Source organism: Chinchilla lanigera, unplaced genomic scaffold, assembly GCF_000276665.1.
Source record: "Chinchilla lanigera isolate Chin_1 unplaced genomic scaffold, ChiLan1.0 scaffold00008, whole genome shotgun sequence".
In the NCBI taxonomy this organism is placed as follows: domain Eukaryota; kingdom Metazoa; phylum Chordata; class Mammalia; order Rodentia; family Chinchillidae; genus Chinchilla; species Chinchilla lanigera.
In genome coordinates, this window is record NW_004955409.1 from 17,743,980 (window position 1) to 17,756,377 (window position 12,398).

Genomic DNA, 12,398 nt, shown 5'->3' on the forward strand with positions numbered 1-12,398 from the left:
TCCCAAGGCACCATGCAGGCTTTTTCCAAACTATTTTATCTAAAATAGTATGCTAAGATTCATTGCCCCCTACAATGGCTAATTAGAATAATGGAACAGAATAATTAATGGAATTCTGCAGGACAGAATTAAGGAGTAAATATACAAAATCCTCAGAAACCTCTCTCAAGAAGAATTGTGAACTAATTCAGAAATAGATTACATTTTATAAGAGGGGCCTTGGATGTCTTTCCAGAGGACTTTCCCAAAGTTTTCTTTTCTTTTCTTTTTATTATTTGGGAGATGGGACCAACGGTATCTGCACTACCTTAAATTCCCTGACTTTCTAAAAAATAAATTTAATTTTGAGATAGTGTCTTACTAAGTGACAAAGTTGCCTAGCTAGCCTCACATTTTCAGATCCTCCTGCCTCAGCCACCTAGAATTCTGGGATTGTAGGCCTAAACTACAATATCTGGCTCCAACTTTGTCTTTATTTTGAGTGTGTAAGTCAACTTTCAGTCTCTGAGACAAAATACGTAAGAAAAACAGTACCCTGTTTATCTAAACAGGAAAAGTTTATCTTAGCTGATGGTTTCATAGGTTTCAGCCTATGGTCAGCTGACTTATAGTTTGTAGGCCTGTGGTGGGGTACAATATTATGGCAGATGAAAGCTGCTTACCATAGAGTGGCAACAGTAGAGAGAGACAGAGACAGACAGAGACAGAGACAGACAGAGACAGAGACAGATAAAGACAGAGGCAGAGAGAGGCAGAGACAGAGAGAGAGAGAGAACTGGTGACCTGATATAATGTCCCTTCAAAGTCATGTCTCCAGTGAACTCTTTCCTCCAATGAGATCCGCCCTCCTGAGAGTCCATTCAGCCAAGAACTCATCAATGGTGAGTGCTCTCTGAGTCCTGTCACCTCTCTAGGCCCCATCTTTGAATACTGATGCATTGGGCACCACATCTCCTGTGCATGAGCCTTTGGAGGACGATCAAGATCCTAACCATGACACTTAGCTCTACTGTCTCTGTTCTGTCATTGTGTACTGGGCGCAAGGAAGTGTATTTTTGATTTTAGGACTCAGATCAAAGTCCACGAAAGTGTGACCAGTCCCTCATACCATATATAAACGTCGCTTCTATGGGAAACATATATCGAAATTTTAAATGTAATTCTAGTTATGGCGATACATCCATTTTTTTGTGTCTAAGAACATGACTTAGTGAAGTTTCAGTGGACTGTTTTTGAGGGTGGAGATAAAAGGATGAACAAATGATTTCTGGGATTAATGATGCTTGCTCATACAGTGGCATGAGTGATGCTGTACGGGAAAATAGCTGGTCTCTAGAGCTAATTCCAAACTGTGAAGCATCAAAACGCATTAATCATTATTTAAATTCACCAATTGAGTTCCTATTGGGACAAAAAATAAGTTACTCTAGATACTGCATCTATAAGCACATGTAGAGTAAAGAGGGTTGTGATATATTTTCAAGAATTTAATGTTAATAAGAAGATTTAAATGAGTAGATGGTCGAATTTATGCTTTGTATATTTCCATACCATAGAGTGGTTTTACATGGGAAATACTTTGAAACAAAATATTAAATCATGACTTGGTAAATATGATATAGTTTTGCAGAACCTGTGCTGAAAAAACAAACTTGGTGTAAATGATTCTCACACAAATGCAGCTTTAGGCTACAAACAGCTGTTTTTGGAAAAAAAAGCAGCCTTGGAAAGGAATGTGCTTTGACTGCCTTAAACTAAATTATCTGGGTGCAAAGCTAAGGGTAAAAAAATAAAAACATTTTGTAGGTATTAGCATAATTTCTAGCACTTTAATCTGGTACTGAGGGTTGAATAAATGACATTAAATTGTCTGTTTGGTTTCTTTAACAGAAATATGCTTAGATTAGATAAACCAGGGGCAAATGCATAGAACGTGTTGAAAGAATCCACTTACACTGAAAATTTTCACAAAACTGAATGAAGGTAAGATAAAAGTTTAAACCATTCTAAGATTCTTATGCTGTATATTTTTCTTTGAAGATTCAGTACAGTCTAAACTAATAATTTTAGAATAAAAGCATATTTGGTGTTTACAAATGTGGTCAAATTCATGCAGTAGCTAAGATTCTCCTTCTTTATGTCCATGCATTCCTACTACTGTCCACTTTCCTGCTATCCTCAATTATTGTCTTCCTAGGGGAAAATTCTTATACAAATACACTGTAATATCTCTCAACATTGCATATTTCATGTACTTTTTTAGCTACCTCAGTTTCTTTGATCACTTTTATGGCACTATTGTTCAAAATGTATATAGACACTGTCACAACTTTGCTTAATTCTTCTAGGTTTGCATGTCTATCATCATGCAAAACTGCTGGTTTGAAGATCATCAATAGTTTCCTTTTTGCTAAATGTAGTGGTAAATTCTTAAACCTCATCCAATCTGATGTATTAGTAGCAAACAACTGACTGTTCATGTATAACTCCCCCTTGGAACACTTTCTTCATGAAGCAGGAGACCTCATTTATTCTCCTCTGTCAATGGATGCTTTCTTTTTACTATTTTGTCTGTTTTTCTCAATGATCTGTCTTTTGAATCATGAGTCCATCAGACTCAGACCTTGAACATCTTTTCACTATCAGTGATGGAGCAAAGATACTTAGTTTATGGCAGCCAAGAAGTAGAATAGGGGGATAGCATTACAGAGGAAGAGCCCAGGGATAATGTACACTGCCTAAGGTCATGCCTCTGTGACTCAGCTGGATGCACCAGAATTGTGCTTTACTCATCTTATACAAGGCTTATAAGCCAACCAGTTTGACACAATTAAACTTGACCACCACATTCCATCCCTTGTGAAGTTGACAGGGAAACACATCTCTCTAAATTATGTTAAATCTCCAAATAAAGACAATAACAAGTTTGTAATTCCACCTAAAATGATACAACTATGCTACACAGAATAGAAAGAGAATAATCAATAAAATGTTACTAAAAAAATCCAAGTTAAAATCTCTCTGAAACTCAAAGGAAACTTGCAACTGTGAACCCCTGTCAATGAAAAATATTATACAGTCTCAAAGTATAGTGGTTCAGGGTGAATATCTGCATTCCAAAAGTGAGGAGTATGGGATAGAAGAGGATAGGACCAAAGCAAGAATGAAACCCAACAGGGAAAGAATTAAGTGCCATAGTTCCACATCCAGCATCTGAGAAGCCTGTTGGTGAGATGTGAATTTCCAGAGGGTTTGGATGCTTTCATCCCTATGGTTTTGCCTGTTATAGCCCACAGGCCCTCTATCTTTGGCTGGTTCCACTCATGGCTTGCAGCTTGCCTCAGTAGACATTCCACATTTCTGATATTTTTAACTTCTTGAGGTTTTCACCATAGCCTCAGCTTGATTCTCCTAACTTCATACGCTTGTTTCTCAGGGGCAACACTGGCCTCCTTTTGAAATCTGGGAGAAAGCTTCTCTGACCCCAAAGTTCTTGCATTCTGCAAGCCAGTAAAATAAATATCACGTAGCCAGTGCCAACTTGTTGTCAGTGGAAAAAGTAGCCAGGACCTTTTGATCATATCTACAGGAACTCTGAGGCCTATATGGCTGAGACAGTAAAAAGAATCCTCAGGAACTAATTCACTAGGTGGCCTTCTTCTGTAGGGGACCTAGCAACTCTCCTGTTAAAATAAAAGCTTTATACTTTTCTACCCTTGAGCCTGCAAGGGGTAGAGCCTTGCTGATTTTTGTAATGTCCAGGAGGCATTTTCCTTCTTTCCTTTCCATACAAAGTACTTTTTTAAAAAAAATGATGTTGATTTCTTTAGCAACCTTTTTGGCCACAACATTATATATAGTTCCTTTCTAACCAAAATTGATGTTTTTAAAAATCTACTCTGTGCTCCAAATCTTCACTATAAACTTGGCTAAAAGCCACTAGTAGCATCCATGCCACAGCTTGAATGTTGTGTTACCTTTGAAACTTCCTACACCAGATCAATCAGTCCACTATCCTTAATCTTGATCTTGGGCTGATTCTCAGAACATGGGCAAAATGTAGGCTACTTATTTACTTTTTTGCCGATACACAGAGCTTCTAGCCTAATTATCAGGAGAGTCCTTGTTCCCAACTGAAACTTTCTGTGCCTGGCCTTTACTGACTGGGTACCTAATAGCATTCTGGTTTTCTGAGCTCAAGCCGGAATTGGATTAGTTTTCCCATTGCTAAACACAATATCATATAACCTCAACTTTAAGGATGAGGTGTTTAATTTGGCTGTGTTCCAGTCCATAATCTGTTGACTCCATGGCAGAAACATCATGGTAGAAAGGCATAGTGGAATGAAGATCCTTGGTTAATGGCAGTTGGCATGCAAAGAGTAAGCAAAGAGTTCCAGAGTGGAAGAGGCAAGGGACAAAATACAGATTTTAAGGCCATACATCCATGACCCACCTAGATGCAACTAGAAGTATGCTACATCAATCCTCAGGTTGGATGCCAAAGTCAATCAAGTTGAATATCCACCCCAACTTCCAAAAGAATAACTCATCAATCTCTGTTTATAGCACTCTCAGGGATTTCTAGCCCATGTCTCCATATCTTTTTAAGGACTTCTCAAAAACTATTTCCAAAGGATTCTGAACCACATGGTTGGACGCAGTAACAGCAACAATCCCACTTCTCTGGTATAAAATTTCTGAAATAGTCAACTTTGGTGAAGCTGATAGACAACGCCTATCACCCACAATTTAAAGAAGTTTAATTTGGCTCACAGTTTCAGGGGATTTAGGCCATGGTTAGCAAGCCCCAAGGCACCAATATCATGGCAGAAAGGTATGGCAGAGAGAAACTGTATAGTTCTAGGTGACAGGGAAGCAAAGCAAGGGAACCATGCCAGAGAGGAAGAAGCTAGAGTCCATATATATTCCCTAAGCTCTTCACGACACACCCAGGCACGCACGCCTAGAAGTATAGTTTACTAATCCTCCAGGCAGCTCCCAAGCCAATCAAGTTGACACAGCTAAGCTTGGACATTATACACTATCCCATCTATAATCCTTTCATCCTCCCCAAGCCACCACCATTTCTCATTTAAATTATTATAATAATTTTCAAACTTACAGTTTCTTGTCTTTTATTCTTGTTCCTTATGCTTCTAATGCTATCTCATTTTCCTGAAGAAAAAATGTCCATATGGGTAGCTCCTGACTTTCATCTTGTTTTTACTCAAGCATCTCATGATCAGAAAGGTTTTACTCCTCTACAAAAGATATTGTCTTCTTTATTGTTATTTTTATCTCCTTTGTCTACTAGAATTTTTTAGAGAATCCCACTCATACATTCATCCACTTTCTCACTCATTCACTCTTTCATTTACTTACATTAGTTTGCTGAAATGTAGCTTTCATCGGAGGAAAAATTCATCAATTTTATTCACGGTTGTGTCTGGGGCACTATCTGGCATGTGAGGATGCTAAATAAAATCTGTTGAATAGTTCCTAAATTTATCTCGATTTCCATTGAGTTTTAATAGTGGCTGGCCACATATAACAACAGCTGAAATTACACTTGATGCCTTTGTTTTGGTGACAAATGTCCTTTCGTATCCAAGTATCACAATCTTATTTATTCTTTTTGTTTGTATGCTCTGCACTTGTACCTTTGTGATCTAGCGTCCTGGTACTAAAATAAATGTAAATCTAATCAGTTTGTGCAGTGACAATGTATATTTTGGTTCACAGCTTTGGAGGTTTCAGTCCGTGATTTGTTGACCCTATTGCTGCTGGGGCTCTGGGAAGACAGCAAAACTGCTCACCTCTAGGGGCCCAGGAAGCAAAAAAGAGAGAGGAAGAAACCAGGCTCCCACAGCACATTTGGGAAGGCTGTCCCTAATGACCCAAAATTTCCCACTATGCTCAACGTCTTAAAGTTTCCCACAACATTCCAGTAGCACCGTGCTGAGGACCAAGCCCTGAATAAATGGAGCTTTGGGAGATACTGTAGCTCCAAACCATGGCATTTTACTGAGGATGACCTAGTCTAGTCCCTCAGGTAAACCAATCCAAGCTGAATGATGAGTTAGGTGATTTCTCATTGACAGATCATAGCAAAAACCACAATGAGACATCTGAGAGAGTAAAGGGAGTCTGCCAAAATTCTCTGATCTTGGGAGAATGAAATTGTCAATTATTATAAAAAGAAAGAAATCACTTAAGGAATCCTCAAGGCTACCCTGGAATGGGGTACAGTTTTAGTTATGTCCCAATATGAAATATTACTTGCACAGTTTAAAAAATGAATATAGAATTGACCAAATCAGTACCCTTCCCTCTTCCTGAATTTCAAGTTATGCCACAGCTTCTTTCTGAATGCTACTTATCCTGGTACCTACGAAGTAGACACTCACCAGTGTTTTACCAGAAAAGCCATTCTTTTCAACTAGCTTCTCCAATACAGCACTGTCACTTAGTATTATTTCTGGTACTACTATTTTAGTAATGTTTTCAGGGGATTCTATGCTTCCACTCTGTTCTCTTTTTCTTGTCTTTCTTTTTTGTAACAATTTCATTAAGATATAATTTGCATATCACATAAGTAACTTATTCCAGTTGAACAATGCAATGGTTTTTGGTAAATTCATAGAGTTGTTCGGAAAAACCATCATAATCAAATTTCACATTTTTTAATCCCACTACAAGGAAACTCACACCCTTTGTTAGCTCCTCCCATTATTCCCTCATGCTAATCTATTTTCTGTGTCTATGGATTTACCTGTTCTAGGTATATCATATACATTAAGTCATATGGTGTGTGATCTCTTGTGACTGTTGTAATTTAGATCACTGCTTCATTGCTTTTAATTGATGAATGATACTGAATTTATGGATAAAAATCACATATGTTATATTTATATATATAACCACGTATGTTATATTTATATATATATATATAAAACCACATATGTTTTATATATATATATATATTCATCAATGGGTGTTTTAATTATTCTATACCCATTTTTGAAAAATGTCTGTTCATATCTTTTGCCCATTTAAAAATCAGTCTCTGTATTTTCTTCCTGTTGGGATGTAGCTGTTCCTTATATATTTTTGCTATTAAGCATTTTGCAGATGATAGTCTGTCCAAATGCTTTGCACATTCTGTAGTTTGTTTCTTACTGCAGTATTTTTATGATAAAAAATTTAAATAATATATAAGTAATAGGGCAAAGGAGAAGTAGTTATTTAAACCTACAATTTAATTCCATGGATGATTTAAAAATAAAGGAACTTGCTGTACAAATTTGAAAATGGAAATTTTTATTAAATAATAACACTTCATAGAAAAACATGTTACAGAATAAGCCATATAGGTTATAATCAAACTGCTATTAAAAATTGATAAAACTACATGCTATTTATGGATACATGTATATCTACACTGATCTGAATGAAAGACAGTTTAAATTTTCAGGTAGAACTCGCCTCTTATTGAAATGTGAGAGGAACTGAGGTGGGTTGTGGATTATGAATATATCTCTTAAATTTTACGATTAAGAAGTGTAGAAACCTGAAGCAAACACAGTAAACTGTTAACCTTTACTAAACATTGTTGATAGGTATAAGAATTCCTGCTAGATTTTATTCTTCCTTTTTATTTGAAATATTTTGTAAATAAATAATAAAACTTTATGTCATCTGCTTATAAAATGCAACTGTCTTGCTATCCTACAAATGTCACTACTGTCTTGTGTCAGTCTACTTCCCTAGACTAGAGTCCACTTTTGAAATAATCAAAGGTCCATGGTTCATACTTTGACCTAGGCTCTTTTGCACTTAGGAGCCAAACTTGCAAAAATGGAACTATAATTTGTAGGTCTATGCTGGATAATATTTGCCATGAGTTTACCTAGGCAGGGTCAGGAAGGCAGGTTTTTGTCTTAGAATGTTTGCTTCTTTATATTGCAATTACTATTTGACTAACGGATTAATGCAGGAGACAGTTGGCTTTAAAAGATCAAAGACGTTGAAGTTCTTACTAGGTAAAGACCTTGATAGCAACTGGAGTCTTTTAGACTCGTATAGAGTTTTGGCTTAACTTTCCAAGAAGCGGAAACATGTTATGTACTGCTTTGACATATTTGTTACGAATAATTTGAAAAATTAAATATTTTTAAAGCCATATAATTATAAAATAATATAGCTGCAGTAAGATGTGTGATTTTCATGTATTCATGCCATAAAAATTACAAGATGAGGTAATTAGAATACTTCAAACTTGTTTTTAAATTGGGCAATAAGGAATAAATGTATGTCTTCATACAACACATGGCTGGTATCATTCTGTAACTTGTTTTTCATTAAGGATTAAGATTTTCTACTTGACATTTTAACATCTAGCTGATTTATTTTTAAAATCTCCATATTATTAAATTATGTATGACTGTATCCAGTGATACTATCATTTGTAAAATTTAGAGACAAATGGTGTCTGCCTTTCCTCTTCTATAACGAAAGTCACATGCTTCAACTGGCATATTTCAGTTGGATTGTTAGTTCTGATTTGTTTTAGCTACTTTATCTCAACCTTTCTTAATTCATTTGTTCTGCTAGTTTGGTCAAAATGAAGTTCTCATTAGGGTTTAAAATTTTCTGCTTGTATATTCTTGCAACTTTTAAAGCAAAGAATACATGGAAACAATATATTTCATCCCAATTTTAGTAGTTTAAAATCATACATTTTAAAAATGTTTACCTTTTCAAATTATTCCTAATAAAAGTATCAAGCCAATAAGTAATTTATTTTTGAGACTATCAAATGTAAGATGAAGCAAAAAAATTCTACCTACTTATAAAGTTGTTTGTCCATGTAAAATATTTATATGCAGTGTGGCAGTTCACCTACTTACTGTGATTCACTGCAGTGAATAATTTAGTGACTTTGGGGTTTGTGTACCTTTCCAATACTACATAAACTTAATGACAGATTTCAATAAGTATTAAACATGATATTTCAATTTACTTTACTGGTTTACAATAGACTTTCACCCCTCAAAACAAATATTTCTTCCTACTAGTGATAGTAATCTTTAAAATGTTTTACACTTTAGGAAGTACTTAAAATGTATCTGTGACATGGCCATTTCTCTACTATTTCATATTTAGTATAGTAAAATATATTTTATTAAACTTTCAGATTTTAAATTGAATGTCGTCTATGCTTCTCTTATTTGATTCCTTATATTTGCAGTAATGGTAAATGATATGGCTAGAATATTATATTAAAGTCTTATTGACAGTAGACATGAAAATTTTAAGTGAATATTCAAGAACATCACACTCCTTTTTTTTTTTGTTTTGTTTTGTTTTGTTTTTTTTGGTTTTTCTCCGGTACCAGGAACCGAACTCACGACCTTGTGCTTGCCAGGCAGGTGCTTTGCCGCTGAGCTAAATCCCCAGCCCCAAACCTCACACTCTTTAAGTCATTATGCTGTATCTTTTCCCTATTCCTAATTTCAGGTTGATAGATCTAATTTAATTTAGTTTCTCGACTTGGCAGGAACACAACATGCAGACATGTGCTGGAAGCTATTTACCCTGCAGAGATAACAAATGGCTCATTAAGCAGAGCATATTAAATTATGGAATCAGAGGGTAGAAGAGGTTTTTGAGAGTTTCTATTTTAACCTTTCTTCCAATTCAGGAACTTTTCTCAATCTGCAAGATGGGAGGTTATTTAGTCATTACTTAAATATCTGCGACATTGGAGACCTCAAGGTCTTGAGGGGAACTCATTACATCTGGGACTTGAAGAATAATTATACATTTCTTGTTCATGTATGTACTCAGATTCTCCTTTAAATTTTATTTTCCCCTTTTATACAACATAATATACAGTAGTTTCTTCTTGATAATCGTTCAGATATTCACTCTGCTATTTTGTCTTCTTAAATTATGTGCTATTCAAGTGAAGAGTAGATGATTTAATACTCCAAATTGACCATTAAAATCATTTTGTCAAAATAATAATATGACTAAATAACTATAAAGTAATAGGAGAGAGATATAACCAAGAAAATAAAATGTTTACAAAGTCCATACAAAAAAGAGATACATATAGAAAATGTATGTGGCATAGTGGTTTTCAGAGCTGATCTTCAGTTTGAATTTTGTATATTCTAGCGATCAAAGTGAAAGCAAATATGGAGACTTACATACACTTTCTCAGTGTACCCAAAACTTTCTCATAGATAGAACTTTTTAAAGAGAAAAGTAGGATAGAATGAAAACCGAGCTTTATGATTGGGGAGGGAAGTACGAAAGGAGCAGATGGGAATGGGGAAAAAAATAAAGAGGAATCAAGATCTATCACATGCAGACACAAATTCCCTATAACGAATGCAGTCATTCTTTATACCTACATTGCGCCAATACACTTAAATAAGCTAAAAAAGGATATATGACTTGGTAATTTGGGTATATCTGGTGGTATTTTAATAACCACCATTCTCAATAAATATTAGTTCATAATAATAATGATTTTTCCTATGATGTTAGCCTTTAGTTTTTTGTTTCGTTGTTTGTTTTTGTTTTTGTACTGGGAATTGAACTCAGGACTTTACACTTGCCAGGCAGATGCTGTGTTACACCCCCGGCCCAGTGTTAGCCTTTAGAATGCTCACAACTTCTCATCTACTAAGGAAAACACCTAGAATGTGTCATTGATTTTCAGTTAATTTTTAGAGAAACTAGATGGTGATTCGTTCACGTAATAAATTTTTGCAGGCTGGCTGGTATGTCTCACAACGTAGGCCACAAGGATGCTACAATTCTCCAGGATTAGGCAAGTCAAGAAATAGCCATCTGTGAAAGACTCAGTGGGGGTTATCGCTGAGGAGATGGCTTTCTCTCAGAGAAGCAGGAATAATGGTACACCCGCTGCGTGCCAGAACTGCGTATCTTCATTCCTGCAACAGGGAGAGAGGTTGCAGTGCTTCAGACATCTCAGTGCTCTGATGAGGATGAAAGTGCTGATTCCAAACTTTCATTCCAGGCTCATCAAATCGTAATTTTTTTACTTTATTCTTATCTCTATCATAGTGTCAAAAAATTAACATAAAACAAAATTACTTTTATCCGTAGCTGAAAGTGACAAAAATAAATAATTATAAACATATTCGATGGGAGAAGTCATGGCTTCCATTCACTGAAGTATATTTCTGTAGAATCTGTCTGATTTTGATTGACAGGTAATATAATCATTTAACAGTAACGATTGTGTGTCACTAGTAATTGCTGCAAATACTATTTTAAAAGGTAAATGATACTTTCTGTAAAAATTGTTGTTTATTACGTATCTGTTTAAATTGTAGTCCTCGTGGTGTTCTCTTTGTCTTGGAAACACTGAAATGAAAATTATTTGATGAAAAGTTTTGTTTGCTCTCAAGAGTGTTGGGAAATTAAAAAGATCATAAAAACAAGACACCACAGCCAAATGTAATTATTTTAAAGAATATTAAATAATGGATTGTTGTCATTTTGTTATGAACAAATGTAAATAATTTCTTAGAAATAACTGCGCTAATTAGAAATTCAGTTTGAACTTTCCAAGAAGACGTTTCCTTTTTCTTTCTGTACGCATGTAGTTGCCTATTCTCACACAAAAGATGTGATAACTGCATAGTGAATGGTTCCATAGAGACAAATTGAAACATTTTGCCTCCAAAGGAAATTGTTCAGTTTGAATTATCTGGTTTGTCTCTAAGTTTTAGCCGTATCCTGTCATCTGGTCTTTTTACAAGCCTTGTCTTCAGGCTACAGATAATGAGCCCTGACTGTGTTTTTGAACATCTTTTCATAAATAAAGAAACAAGCACTGAAAGAAAGACACTTTCTCATGTTTGTGGTGCTCATTGTTATGTATCTGATACTTAGTTTTGCAAATGGCAGTATATTCCAGAGAGTACCATCACAAATTGTAGCTAGTCAAACAATTGTAAAATACGGTGACTGCATAGTATGAATTATTTACACTAATGTTAAGTAATAGCTGGACAGATTCTGCAGCCATTTTCTCTCCCAAGAAGCTTTCCAGATGCTATTAAAAAAGAAATCTTGAAAGGTGAAACATAGTGGATGTGTTTTTGATTATGAAGCCTCTGGTGTGGAGAGAAAGCCATGATCTATCACCAGAGTTTTAAATTCCTTCCATTGGCTTCTTTGCTTCTGGGACTCCTATTGCAAAGAGGCTACAAGCCCTGCAAAATAAAGTCTTTCAAGTGTTTGGTACCTTTGAAAGCCTTGAATTGAGGTGCTGAACATCTCTTTGATTCTGAAGAATCAGAAATATTTCACATAGTATGTGAAACACGGAAATGTGCAGCTTGTATCTGGCA